This window comes from Alosa alosa, chromosome 15, assembly GCF_017589495.1.
Source record: "Alosa alosa isolate M-15738 ecotype Scorff River chromosome 15, AALO_Geno_1.1, whole genome shotgun sequence".
Lineage (NCBI taxonomy): Eukaryota > Metazoa > Chordata > Actinopteri > Clupeiformes > Clupeidae > Alosa > Alosa alosa.
Window position 1 is genome coordinate 22,436,994 of NC_063203.1, and position 15,531 is coordinate 22,452,524.

Below are 15,531 nucleotides of genomic sequence, written 5' to 3' on the forward strand. Positions count from 1 at the left end.
TAGACTAAGTCATTTCACAAAGTGGTATGCAGGCTCTCTCATCAAAGAGGTGTTTAACAGTGCAAAAAATATCCAAGAATATTTATGATGACATAGTGGTCATTACAGATTAAGCCCTACCTCTTTATCTGCCTGTTTATCTATCTCGGAATGTGTGTCTGCTGTGTGAGCTTTAATCACAAGCTGTTCTATGTGACTGAGTTTACTAGAAGAAGCTGGTGTTAAAAATAGGGTAAGGCTATTTGCACCCCTGGTACAATGAGCAGTGTATGCTATCCGTACCCTGGTGCAATAAGAAGTGAATTCTATTCGTACCCCGGTGCACACTGCAATGTGTCCTATTAGTACCCCGTCTGGTACAAATATCAATGTATGCTATTCGTACCCCGGTGCACACAGCAATGTGTTCTATTAGTACCCCGTCTGGTACAAATATCAATGTATGCTATTCATACCCCGGTGCACACAGCAATATGTTCTATTAATACCCCGTTTGGTACAAATATCAGTGTATGCTATTTACACCCCTGTGCATTTATTCTGGCATATTGATCACACAATGTAATAATAATATTTTTAAAAAACAAGCAACATGTTTTTTTGTTGTTACATAACAGGGTGTGAATAGCTCAGCTGTGTAATAGACACTCTGAATAAGGTGTGCTGTTTGCATCAATGTACAGTTAGAAGTGGATACTATTCGTACCCTGGTGTTTATAGTACTGCATGCTATTTACACCCTGGTGCATGAACTAGCTAATTGTTGCAATCAAAACGTCCGTTTAAGAACCGATTTCTTGTTCAAATTTTGCGCCTTCACTCCAGAGACGTTGGTACACATGCACACTCACTTTGCCAAAATGCATCACACAGGAATCAAACCCCAGTCTCCCACATGTTCACCCAGGTCTATGACCACTGCACTATCTTCTTTCACAAGTAAAGGGTGTTTGCAGGTAAACTTTTAGATTATAGGCCTGAACGTCATATTCACAAAATTTCTGTTAACTAACAAACTGACGGTTGTATGTGTTCACTGAACCAAGATTATGAAAATAAAACACAACTTTTCAATCTAAAACTTAATCTGAACAGATGTTAGTGCCGAAACCTTTCAGAATTCTTCACTTTCTGCTGACATAAAAACGAATGTCCGCCATGTTTTTTGTGCACGTGAGCAACGTCTTTTTGTTGTTATCTCACAGGGTGTGTGTACTGGACTGCCCAGCCTGTGCTCTTTCTCTCCTCTCTTCTTCTTTTTGACCTTCTCCTCCTCCTCTTTCTCCTCCTCCAGCACTCTCTCCCTCAATTGTTGTAGCAGCCACTGCAGCAACATCCAAACACATAGGCATAAGTTGGCCTACTGTATACTCACTGTATGAATTTAATAGGCTTTCCTCATAAGCGGAGGGAGCGGGGGGGCGGTCGCTCCGGGCCCACGACCGCAGAGGGGGCCCACTTTTGGCCAAATCTATCTTGATTAATTGTTATATTTACCGATGCTTATTTGTACTGATTGCTGGGGGAAAATAATAATGAAAAATGTTAGGCCTACTAAAGATGCCACTGGTCCGTAGAGTGCGCTCACAATGGGAGTTCGTCTGTCATGCTGCAAATTAAATAGCCCGCACTCTCCCTCTCGCTACACTGCGAAACTGATGCCACAAGCGGTCTGGGTTTGCCAAAGTAGCCTATGCTACAGGCTGCATTTATTAGCCTACAGAAAATCAGCGACATAGCATGTAGGTCTGTGCCTACACTGTGCACTTGCCGCGACAACAGCAGTCACTATCAGGCGCGCCAGCAGGACTGAATGGTAAGCCCTAATGGTGCATCTACCCCTCCGGCGCAACAAAACATTGAAAGGCTTAATGATATTTGTCCTTTTCCCGGTTTCGTTCGTGCATTGGTCGCCTAAAAAGTAGCCTACTGTAGTACAAAGTCCATATGCAATATACAACAACGCCTAATAACGACCTATTCATTTGGACAACTATATAGGCCCTATAAAGGGTAAAATTACCTTTAGTTTTGTTCTAGTTTACCGTTGTGTATGGCTTTAAACAGCGTTCGTGCTTTAACATCAGTAAACATTATTCAGTATAATCCAGATGTAATGCTAACGTTTTGACAAGCATTTTGCCTACCTTGTTCATCTGAAATAACTCCTAGTTTTGATGCCTCCATCCTTTGCTACCTCCACCCTTTCATTGTTTCCAAAAAACGTTTTATATTCATGATAGCCTTGAAGTCTTGAGTTAGTGAATTAGCTTAACATTGTGTGTTGATAACACACATAACATAACATAACATAACATAACATAACATAACATAACATAACACAACCATAGTAAAAGAAAGCAACAAGTAGCCTAGCCCACCACAACGGCTGTAATTGCTGCGTGCGTTTGTTAGGCTATTATTCCCTCTCCTGCTCAAACAAAAGGTGTGTACATTAAAGTTGATTTTGACAACGTGTTTACAAATTTGAATGAAAATTGTAAATAGCCTATTGTCGAGCAGTTAATGGGATACTGCACAGTTGTGAAGCAGTTGGGAAGTTATGGTGGGCTAACTTTGTGTGAACACACACAGGGAAAATTCTCTCACGTACGCACCTGATGGTACGCACAGTGCGTACGGCCGTAAGCCTACACCTGCAGGCGCGCCTGATCACTACAGTTCGCATCGTCGCAGGCCTAAGCTGCCCCGATGCACAGACTAAACGGTAGGCTAGGTCATCAGGACATAAACCAAATGCCTCAACCTCTAATAAGAACAATATGAAGTGGACTAAATAAAAACATGAATTTGGGATAAACACCGACAGTATAGGGGCCCACTAAAGATCGTCGCACCCCCTATAGTGAACCATTAGCTCTGCCCCTGGCTTTCCTACACAAGGGAAGCTTATTTTTAGTCAAAATTGAGATATACTTCCCTCCCAGGCAAGGGTCCTGTAGTCATCCTGGCAATACTGCAGTTCTTTGTAGCTTAAATAGCCTACTAAAGCCTTCATACTGACTTTTGGGGATAATTTGCAAATATAGCCTAATAATCTACACAGAATCAGACTTCTGTGTAGATTATTAGGCTATATTTGCAAATTATTATATAGGCTACATTTACAAATGCAGCAAACTTATTTAAGTTTCCATTAAACCATTGATCAAATCACAGCACTGGCTATTACCAGCATAAATGTTACCTTTGTGGGCAATTATCATACCTCCCTCGTCCTCCTCATCTCTCCTCACTGTTCATTTCCCTCTGCCTCTGTTCAGGAAGAATTGTCTGATGTCCATCTCTGAATAGTTTATCAGAAGGCTATGTTTAGTTTTACAGTAGGACAACTTCACAAACAGTATAGGCTACTTTTACAGGACTCTCTCTCCAGTATACTATAAATCATTATTAATTGTCCGCATGTGTGCATGCAGCCTACACGTGGTGTGAGTGTGTGTGTGAGGGAGAGAGCTACGACGCTAAGCATTGAAAAACAGATGCTAATTATGTGGGCAATATTCTCTAACAGCGATCAACTTGTCATTTTTTCTGTCAAACAAGTTGTGAATTTGTTGTAACATTAAAACAGCGGACGGCTTACTCTGTGCTCAAAGTGATATGCGAGCTCCAGCGGACGAAATACTCGGAAGAATCATGTGAACGATTTTCATAGGTTGTTGCGTTCAATCTTACCCAGCTACAGAGGTGCTATTTCCTGATTGGCTATTATGGCCCCTTTCTTTTTTTCCTTGTTTTTTTTATTGGCTGGTAAGTGACAGGCTCGAGTCATGACTAAAGCAGGCACGGAGATGCGCTCATGAATGCCATTTCCAGCGAGAGCAGCGCTAGAATTGTAGGCTACTGGGGCACTGGAGACTTTTACTAAGGCACGTGCCCCAGTGAATAAGATGAAGTGAATAAGGTCACGCAATAAAGGCTTCTCGCTGCTATGAACAGTTGCGGAACAGAGAAGAAAGGGTGTGTTGTTTGACGCACTTTGCGTCAATCGGCTTCGAAAGGGTTAAAATCTCACGTATCCCCATTTGGGAACCACTGCGCGATGCCGTGTCGGTGTTGTGGTCAACAACTGCCCTTTTTTTTTTTTTACCCCCGAAAAGTGGGGGTGCGTTTGCAGTCGCACCCCCTGCACCGGTGCTTCCGGCACGCTTGCTGTACCCAGAGAGATGGGCTGAGTTTCCTGTAAGGGGCAGGTCTGTAAAGGGGGCTGGTCTGTACAGAGCTGTATAAGTCCTCCAGACTCTCAGCTCCTCCAACACTTCAGCATCAGCACAGCTACAGACAGCTGGAGGAGGTGCAGCTAAACTACAAGCCTAGCAACTCTAAAGCTATTTGACTCATAGCCTGCCGCAGTCTTCCTACAACCACATCAAGTACAACTATGGTAAGCAACTTTCCATTTCTAAAATGTTACTTATTTCATTACTCTCTATTGTACTGTTTGATCTCATCAATACTGAGAAGTTGTTTGGCTCAAGTAGTCATGAGTGTAAAGTAGCTCTAGGCTGGACAATCGGTGGAGCCCTTTGGAATAATAATTTAATTTCTGTCTTACCTGTGCAGGTGTGTGCAGGTGTGCTGAGGGGACTCCATCTTGTTCTGTCTCTTCTTCTCTGGAGTCTGGGGTGTGGAAAAAACTCTGGACCAGAATACTCTCGCACCTGCCATTACGTTTCTTCGCCAAAAGTAGGTTCTGTCTATGCATAATATGCAAACATTACTGCATGTATGAGTATAAGAGGGGCCATATTGTTTAGTTACCGTTTTATCTTCATCAGTTTAATATCTGCGTTATTATTAATGGTCATGCCATGGAATAGCATTATTCTGCTTGTGGTTTTGTGAGTAAGAGTGTTATTTTTCTTCTTTTCTGTCTGATCTTCTGTAGCTATCAACCGGGACAAAACCAGGTTGCCATAGCCTTCAACGCGCCTGTAGATAAGTGTGCTGACTACCTCGACAACAACTTCCTTAACACATATCCTGGTAGCATTGTGAAGAAGGATCTTAACAGTCCTGAACGTCTCTACAAGGGTCAAAAACTGATTGCAGCTAGACCAAAGCCCATTACAGGATCAACAAAAAACCAACATTCAGAGTATCTTCTCATGAATGTACCCAATGTAGCTACGTCTCTCATGAAAAAACTGCTAGATAATGACAAGACAGGATGTGTGGTGTTCTATACTTATAATTCCCCTTGCACAAGTACCTGCACCAAACCTGGGGGCTGCTACAGTATCATACAGGCTCTAGACATGTTCAAGGACCACAAGGGTCCAAAGGCTTTTGTCTTTACAAAGGTATGGAAGTATGATTGTGACAAAGATATTTCCACCAACCTTAAAGAAGTCCTAAAGCGTGTCCCCCTCTATCGTTGTAAAGATAACAATAATTGTGTTGCTTGTACAGACAAAAATCTTAAAGACTGCATGTCTGGTGAGAACAGACTGCTTGAAAAATATGATCTCTAGGTCACACAATGAACACAGAGTCTAAAAAATGTTTAGAAGACAAGCCTAGCAATGTCTGAGAGACTTGTCCTGCATTGTCTGAAGAAGTGCACAGTAAATGTTAAACCTTTCCACTGTCTGGATTGCTTTTAGCAATTTTTAAAAATTCTGCAATAAGCCTTTAAATGAAAAATATTAAAATGTGTTTGGCCTGGGTAGTCAAAATTTGCCTTTTTAATGTCATTCTTATGTTCTGAGATTCTGTCTTTGAGATGCCTCTTTGTTTGTAAAAAGAACATTAGGGGTGGTGACAGATTAAGACTACTACTACTAATAGAAACTTTTTATATATACAATTTGCAGGCCATGACATATCCAGGACTAAACGAAGATATTGACTTCAGTCCTTTTCTGTAATTGTTATTTTGTTTAATGGGGCTCTGATTCTTGTATTCATTGGTGTTCTTGCCTAAGGGATATGACCACCTAATGGCCTTTTCTTGTATTGTTTACCTGGGAATTAATTACCTCTTGTGAAGTCATTTCCTGTGTTATCCAGGAATTAGAAATTAGCATAAATACATTAGGGAAACCAGGCACCAAACACCGTACTCAAATTGAAGGACAAAAAAACACAAATACCTTACTCTCACATTAAATTTATTTCTATTTGAATAAAATACAAATAAACCAACTTATTAAAGTTAATTATCTAAGTTGTCTGTCACTGGGCTATGCTGTGCTAAAACAAATTCCATCATGGGGATATCAAAATATATTCCATTCTATTCTATTCTATTAAATGAAGACAAAGATACTCATCCAAGACATTTCCCCCCACAATAACTTATGCTATCTATGGCCATCTATTTTTGTAGCTGTTAAAATAATTTGACCTGCTTTTTGTCTATTTGTTTATTTCTTTATTATTTCATATTCTATTGATATTATTGTTATTATTACTGTTTTGATTAATATTGAGGATCCAGGGCTCCAGACTAACTTTTTGCACTGGTTGCACTGGTGTGCCTAACTTTTTTTCTTAGGTGCACCAGCACAAAAGTTAGGTGCACCCAAATTTTCAACCACATCGCATTTAACACCGCAGCAGGTTCACTTTTTTTTCCTTAATTACTGTCCTATATAGGTTGTCCTATGACTTATGATTTACAATTCTACAAGAAAAGTAACTTAATGAAGTGTTTTAAGTGCTTCACTGAGCTGAAATTTAAACTTAAAACATCTCAAGATGAATTAAATAAAAAATACGGAGTGTCTTTTTACACCCCTGGTATGAATAGCCTTGGCCACACAGCTGAGCTATTCACACCCTGTGACATAACAACAAAAAGACGTTGCTCACGTGCACAAAAAACATGGCGGACATTCGTTTTTATGTCAGCAGAAAGTGAAGAATTCTGAAAGGTTTCGGCACTAACATCTGTTCAGATTAAGTTTTAGATTGAAAAGTTGTGTTTTATTTTCATAATCTTGGTTCAGTGAACACATACAACCGTCAGTTTATTAGTTAACATAAATTTCGTGAATATGACGTTCAGGGGCCGTATTCACAAAGCCTTTTATCTTACCACTAGGAGTACTCCTAAATCACACTAAAAGATTTTAGCTAGGAGTTTTCTCTTAAAAGTTATTCACAAAGCCTTTCAGACCTACTTTTAGTAAGGAAAAATTACAACTCCTAAACTAAGAAAAGAAAAAGAAAAATAAAGAAAGAATAAAGCGCTATAGGCCTACAGGAAACCAACACGTATCTGAAATGTAATCAAACGTAAATAACGCACAAATTAGTGACCTATGGTTCCAGAGTAGCCTACACCCCTGAGTGGTTTGTCCTGGTGATTTTCCGTTTTTCTTTAGTGCCGTGTGCTATCAAAAGCTTCCATTTACTGCACCCTACTGGTGAGGTAGGGCTGTATCAACAATATCGCAAAAACTACCGGAACAATTTTCACAAAACTTCTTGGAAAGGTGTAGCACAGGCTAAGGAAATCCCATACATGTTTGGAGCTGATCAGACTGAAAGGGAACATTTTCCATATTGTAGCCTATTCTCACAATAATAGCGAAAGTGAAACGTTTCATTTTAAATGATGAATTTGTGCAAGCCTGTGTCATTTCTTTTACGTCTTTAATGAATTCATATGCTAGTAGTGATGCCAGAAATTACGTGTATAGGCCTCTTAGAAATGATTGTTGCATCTTGCATATTATTTAGATGCGCACTCAATCGCGCATCCATGCAGGCAAAACGTGATCAAATGTGGCAACGTTTACAATACGTGATAGCCTAGTTAATGTGAATCGCGGACAATAACCAAAGAAAGGAATTTGCACATCCATTCACCAATTAAAGGCTGTAGTAGGCCTAGTGTTTACATGTTGGCACAAAACGTCATTTCTGTCAGAAGCCAGTCTATAATTCATACAGGGGTAACATGAGGTGAGTCAGACAGAGGAGGGGCCTGTCTTAGTAGCCTATTCCTGAATGCTGTCCCTTTCAAACTACGTTAAAATTGTGTGATTAGCCGCCAGCATAATACAATCTAAATTAAAAGACAAAATCTTATTAGGCTCCAAACCTATGAGTCTAAGCCTTAGTTTAAAAAAATCTTCATAATAAGTCAAAGAACCACATTCTGTGTAATATAGAGGTTATCAAAAGATACTCTAGTTTGTAATTTCTTTTAAAGAATACATTTTGAACACAAATGGAGTCACGGGTCCAGGGATGGACCAGTGAAGTTGCTTCTTCTCCACCCTTCCCTTTTTACAAAACTCACCGGGGGGGGGGCTTCTGTTTGGGGGTCCCTCAGACCCCACCACAGATTTGGTCCCCCCCAATGTTGACATCATGACTACGGCCTTGCTATGATTACAGCTCGTTATGTCTCGTCAAAATTCATTGATGAAGGAAGGTTCGCTTTATCCCAGAGAACCATACTCGTTTCACTTAGGCTAGACTAAAACAGAAGAGAAGAACTTGGCACTAACCTTGTAGTTGTGTTTTCTATAGCATATTCGTTAACCTGTAGTTCTTTGAACAAAAATGTTGGGATATGTCTGCGAGGTGTTTAGCCAAGTTCCATGCGTAGCCTACTGCTTTTAAATGACTTTGAAACATATTTCACAAACGGGCCTCTGTGTACCTGATGGCTTGCCTTCACTATTTGCGATGTATCCGAAATAGTTGCAGATTTCACTTCACATTGTTTTATCCACAAGGCCGAGGACGGTCGGCAAAGAACTACTGTATGTTGACGTTGGCTGCGCACTCACTCACTCACTCAGAGCTGCCTGCTTGACACGCCCACTTGCCTAGATGCTTGCAGTGAGAGCAGCAGTTCACGCAGACACAGAACATTAATTTTAATAAAGTATCGACTCTAAAAACGTCGGAAATCGTATCGTTTTTTGTGTGAAGGCATCGTGATACCTTTTTAGTATCGATACACCGTGCAACACTAGTGCGCATGCACGTTTTTTTGCTGTATAGGCCTACATTCCATTTTAGGTTCACCTACTCATGAGCATTTTCAATGTGCAACTTGATAATGACAGGGAATATCTGATCTGCCATGTTTAGGTGGCAGTCGCATCGGCAAATATCCCATTCATATCTGATTTATTTCCACATATGAATGAGGCCTGAAATGGATCTGATCATATCGGAATCCATGTGCTTTTTTCCTGTTGAACATGTGGTTCATGCTGTGCATCGGAACTGTGACACGTGAGCAAAAAAACAGAATTGGGTCACATTCAACTTATGGTGTAAACATAGCCTAAATGTTCCATAATGGCATCAGACAGCCTCAGGGAGACACATACAAACATGAAAATCCCCTCATTTGAGGGTTTTGTGTCAAAGTGTTGCATAATTAACAGTTTTTTTATTTGCTTTCACATGTGCAGTAGCAAAGGATGTGGAGCAGGACAAATTAATGATTCTGCATAGACAAGTCTGATTTGCATGTACATTTGCAGGCTACAAAACAACAATACATATCATTTTAATCTATGAAGGTAGGAGTAGTCTACTGTGCAGAGACAATGACATGAAAGAGACTTAAATTAACTAAATGTAAATAGCAACAAAATTTGCTGTGCTGATATCTGTCTGATTTCATGATTTACTCTCCCTCTCTTAGAACTAACATTTATTTATTGCATCTTCTGTATTTCCACAATAAACACAATCATTACCATGGCAGTGGTACAAGGGCACCGCCTGTGCCAGGGACAGCAGTTGTTTTCCCTGACTTCCCTGACTTTCCTTATGTTGTTCAAAGATTTTATTGAACACAAAGGCCAATGGGCCAGTGTGAGTATTCACTAAGTTTTGAAGAGGTGTTATGATATTTTTCTCTTCGTCATCTGTATTTAGGCATTGCCTCAAGCAGGGGGAGTTGTAGGTGTAGAATACCACACAGTCATCAGGGTGGCCCGAGGTCAGGTGTGTCATGGGAGTCTTTTCATCTTTCCATATCTTGTTCAGCAGAAGGTACTTTCGGAATGCTCACTTGCAAATATATTGCCCTCTTGTCTCTTAAAAGGCCGGGCGGCAATCAAGTTTTCGCTCACAAACAATCGGTATTCCGTTCTCTTCTTTGTGACCAGTTCAGCATGCACTGTAGCTCGATCTGGCAGGCCTGTGATGCTCTGCTGAGTGTTAGACGTACAGTATTCTTTTGGGAGTCTATTTGGTAACTGTGGGAAAACAGACAGTTTCAAACAGTGACAGTGAAATCTTCTTCCTATGTTATAGTTTTCATGAAAAATAGTCATTGAGCCAGTAGGGTTGGTTGGTATACCATCTGAGAGGAATAAGTCTCATAGTGATTTTTGGCAAGGTATACCTCGCTAGAAAATAAGTAATAGCATTACATATAGTAGCCATTTGTGTGTTATCAGCCTGTTTATGTCTATTATACGCTTATGCAGGGATATATTACAGACGAATAGGCTGCAAATAATAGATATCACTGCAAAACTTTCATAGCTGTTTTTTTACATTATGTCAATAGTTTTTGTATTGGACGTTTTTATTAAATACTATGTATAAATATATAAATGAGCCAATGTCTGATGAAATATGCACTAATTTGCATACAGTACATTTTAAGTACAGATACATTGGATAAAGTCAGGTTCAAAATTCTTCTTTTGTTTTTTATTTTGGTGACATATTAGAGTGAAATGCTATTCCTAAAATTCCTGAAATACTGTATAATTGAGAATGTCTACATAAAATTGCTGAAAACCCATGTTACAGTATATGTGTCCAGAACTTTTATTTACTTTCCATCCTTCAGGTTACAAATCATATATGAACAACCTCCCTATAAAATCCTCCAGCATATATTATATATATATAATATATATATATATATATATATATATATATATATATATATATATATATATCCAGGAGTATTATAACTGGAAACTTTAGTGTTTGTAAGTACAATTCAAGTGGAGATTTTTGGTTCGGAGTTGTGAAAATGTCGATAATAGATTTTGTTTTTTATGGCTGTTGGCAATATTTTGATCTATTAAAATACCCAAATTCAAAATACCCACTGTAATATCATTTCACTCTAATATGTCCAAAATGAAAAATAAAAAGAAGAATTTTGAACCTGACTTTATCCAGTGTTAAAGTTTCTGTACTTGTATGCAAATTATGCCATATTTCAGTAGATAATGACTCATTTACATAGTTATACATAACATTTCTGAAGTTGCATTACAAGAAAATATTGACTTAATGTAAATGATCAGCTGTGGGAGTTTTATTGGGATACTTAATTAAAATGTTTAGCCTATTCAACTGTAAGATATCCCTTCATAGACATACAATGGGCATACACAGGCTGATAAAACACAAAAAGCTACCCAAATGCAATGTTATCACATATTTTCTCATTCTAGGGTGGTAATCCTTGTCAAAAATCATTATGAGACTTATTCCCCTTGAATGGTACCGATAGTATGATACTGATACCAAAATGAGGGGGTCTGGCTCAAGGACTAAAAATACCATGGTAGTTTCTTACGTATTCTCAATATGATCAATGATTTTTCTTAGTGCGTTGACACTGACTTCCTCTGCAATCCCAAAGGAGAGGAGAGAGAGCAGGAGCAGCCTGCTCAGTACACCTGCACACACCTGCACAGGTAGAAGAATTGCTAATGAGGAGGTGGCAGGGCCACAGGAGATATTTACAAAGGGGTACCAAATTGTGAGCAAAAGCCCTGGGACCATAGTCACAAAGAATCTTAAGTTTCTAACTGGTGAATTTAGTAGAAACTCCTGAAAATAATGGGCGTGTCACTTGAAATTTAGGACTCTGGGACCATAGTCACAAAGAATCTTAAGTTTCTAACTGGTGAATTTAGTAGAAACTCCTGAAAATAATCGGCGTGTCACTTGAAATTTAGGACTCTGGGACAGCAAGAGGACTCACTAAGACCTATTCACAAACAATTCTAAGCAGCTGTTTGTAGCATTCAACATTGCAATGTTTTGAAATGCACATGCAGAATTACTTAAAGGATATCTCAAACATGAGGGAATAATCATATGCATTGTAAGGGATTGCAATAACACCACAAACAACAACCAAAACATTTCATTGTCAAGATTTAAGCTGAATTCAACATTCATTTTTAAATCAGATGAAATTGCTGAGAAGAAAAAAATGCATAGATAGAGTAGTGCATCAATCCGTAGTGTATTCCATAAGCTATTTGGTTTTCAGCCTGTCGTCTTTATCTATTTATTTGGTTACACTTTACTTGATAGTATCGCCATAAGAGTGACATGACACTGTCATGAACGTGTCATAGTTATAAAGGTTATAAAGTTTATCCTAAACATGTTAGGATTAGGATTAGAGTTAGGGTTAGGTTTAGAGTTAGGGTTAGGGTTAGAATTAGGGTTAGGGTTCATGTGACATGACATTGTCATGTGTTCAGGTCACTCTTATGTCGATACTGTCAAGCAGTGGTTGAATGTAACGAAGTACAAATACTTTGTTACTTAAGTAAATTTTCCACGTATTTGTACTTTACTTAAGTAGAATTTATAGTGCATACTTTTGACTTTTACTTCGTTACATTTTACAGCAATTAAGCTTTTACTCTTTTACTTATCCACAATAAATAACAAAAAAAACAATCAGTACTTGCCATCGTTGAAATTCGCTGCTACTTTATTAATACAGTTGTAGAGTTGAGCTGCACCTCCTCAGCCTGTCTGTAGTTGTGCTTATTGACATGCAGGAGGAAGTGAGAGCCTGGGCGACTTTTACAGACCAGCCCCTTACAGGAAACTCAACCGTCTCAGACCATGCAGCCCCTTACAGGAAACTCAGGATAGCCATTTCATCGATGAGCCAAGACCTTTATGATGTCATAAGCTTAAAAGATTTAAAAATCCAGGTTGTTTTTCTCATAAGCAAAATATCCCTTCTGCTCTTCCTGTCATGATTTAGTTGCCACTAAAAAGCTGTTTTCTTATGTAAACCCATTAGCGAAGACACCTGTACACAGCTGCACCACTAAACAAGAGCAATCAGGCAACTGCATACCTCTGGCCCTGCAATCTTGCAATATTGAAATCAAACTACCCCTATGAGTCTGAGGTCTTTAGGTCTTTGTGCATTACATGAGATTCACAGAGCATGAGATGGTGTTGGTTGCCTTATAAATGTTACATACAACCAGAGGCCCTCAGTGCAAGAGCAGTATGATGCACACACTGACCATGATCAACAATGCTCTTATCTCCAAAAACAGATTCTTAATGGTGATCTGCAAATCAACACTTACAGCATGACATGTCGACCTGTGGGCTAATTTCTTCTGAAACCGGAAATGTTGTGACTATGGAAATAAAGAGTATTGCTGTCTGCTACTGTTCTGTGTTGCCGCCGGTGACAAACAGTGTTCTTTCATTTGCACTGAGCAGAGAGAACATTGAAAGGGCAGGATCACCATGAAACTACCATGGGCCAAGTAGCGTAACTTGCTAAATCCCACTAATTCTGCTGTCAGGCAATTTAGCCAAGAACTTTACATGGATAACTATGGATAGGCATATGGTTTGCAATCATTTGCACAATCAGAAATCGAGTTTAGAAGAATGATCAGTGTGAAATATGTGTCAATTTCCAGTCTGTGTGTGTGTGGGGGTGGGGGGTGTCTGTGTGTGTGTGTGTGTGGGGTGTGTGTGTGTGTGTGTGTGTGTGTGTGTGTGTGTGTGTGGGGTGTGTGTGTGTGTGTGGGTGATGTGTGTGTGTGTGTGTGTGTGTGTGTGTGGGGGTGTGTGGGGGGGGGGGTGGTATGTGTGTGTCCACTCTTGACACTATGTGGGTCATATGCTGTTCATTCTGTGTTCCTCCCTCTTTCTCTTTATTGCTTCACTTTTCCTGGCACAAGGGGATGTGAAACCTTGTCCAGTGTGGTGTGGATAACATTCTGGTGCACTTTTGAGATAAAAATTAGCCTGGTAGTCTCTCTTCCTTCACCTTTAATAATGTCTTTGGTTAGGGTCTCATGATGATGCCCAAAATGTGTGACAATAAACAATCCCAATTTTCATTTGCACTGTATTGCTTAGATATCTATAAATAGCAAAAAGCATATGCTGATCTTAATCATCGCTACTCATGGGTGGAACCATTTATCATTTAAGTAGGCTATCAGCAAGAGGATAATAGACTAAGTCATTTCACAAAGTGGTATACAGGCTCTCTCATCAAAGAGGTGTTTAAGCCCTACCTCTTTATCTGCCTGTTTATCTATCTTGGAATGTGTGTCTGCTGTGTGAGCTTTAATCACATGCTGTAAAACATGTATGTTCTATGTGACTGAGTTTACTAGAAGAAGCTGGTGTTAAAAATACATCTCTCTTTCTTCCCCCTTACTGTACCTCACTTGTGAGGTATATCATCACCAGTCATCAACCATCCGTGTGTTTGGCCCACCTCTCACCCATCTCACCTGACGTTCCATCCTCGACTGCCCTATTACTGTCTCCCTATCTGGATTCCTGGCCCGTACAGCCTAGCGACCCATCACCTGCCTATGACAACTCTGCCCGGATTCCTGGCCCGTCTGCCGACCCTCCACATGCCCCTTGACAACTCCCTTCCCCTGGACAATTCCAACGCTGGACTATTTGAACTTTCTGTCACTAAATCAGGATTAATGCATTATCATACCGGATACGTAATCATCCCACCTCTTTCAGCTCAAGTGCTTTTAACACCATGTCTTATTCTCTACACCTGACTATCATATGCATTTGTCATGTATACAGACCTTACTGTCCTGTATTGACCCTAGGCAGATGGGTCAGGCCCTTGAGTCGTGGATCTGCTCGAGGTTTCTTCCTATATGTATCTCCAATTCTAGGGAGTTTTTTCTCGCCCCTGTTACCCAGGGGCCTTCTTTCTTTCTTTTCTTTTCTTCCTTACTTTCCTTTTTTCTCTGATTGCCTACATTCTGTAAAGCGCCATGATACATGTGTAATGTTTTGGCTCTCTATAAGCACAATAAATTGAATTGAAATTGAAAAATATCAGTGTTCATTTCTCACTCTATGTTTTTACAGTTGGTCTGTGTGTCTGTGTGTGTGCGCATGCACATTTTTTTTCGCTGTATAGGCCTACATTCCATTTTAGGTTCACCTACTCATGGGCATTTTCAATGTGCAACTTGAAAATGACAGGGAATATCTGATCTGCCATGTTTAGGTGGCAGTCGCATCGGCAAATATATGAGGCCTGAAATGGATCTGATCATATCGGAATCCATGTGCTTTTTTCCTGTTGAACGTGTGGTTCATGCTGTGCATCGGAACTGTGCCACATGAGCAAAAAATCAGAATTGGGTCACATGAGCAAAAAATCAGAATTTTGTCACATTCAACTTATGGTGTAAACATAGCCTAAGTCAGTGTTTTTCAACCACTGTGCCGGGGCACACTAGTGTGCCGTGAGAGATCATCAGGTGTGCCGCAGAAAAT

At 39.8% G+C, this 15,531-nt stretch overlaps 1 long non-coding RNA gene across 1 annotated transcript; it reads left to right on the forward strand.

Moving 5' to 3' along the window:
- The first annotated feature begins 4,171 nt into the window (after nt 1-4,171).
- On the forward strand, nt 4,172-6,125 carry LOC125308517. The gene is made up of 3 exons (XR_007195897.1): nt 4,172-4,408; nt 4,588-4,710; nt 4,913-6,125. It is a non-coding gene; the product is annotated as an uncharacterized LOC125308517 (long non-coding RNA).
- The last annotated feature ends 9,406 nt before the right edge of the window (nt 6,126-15,531 follow it).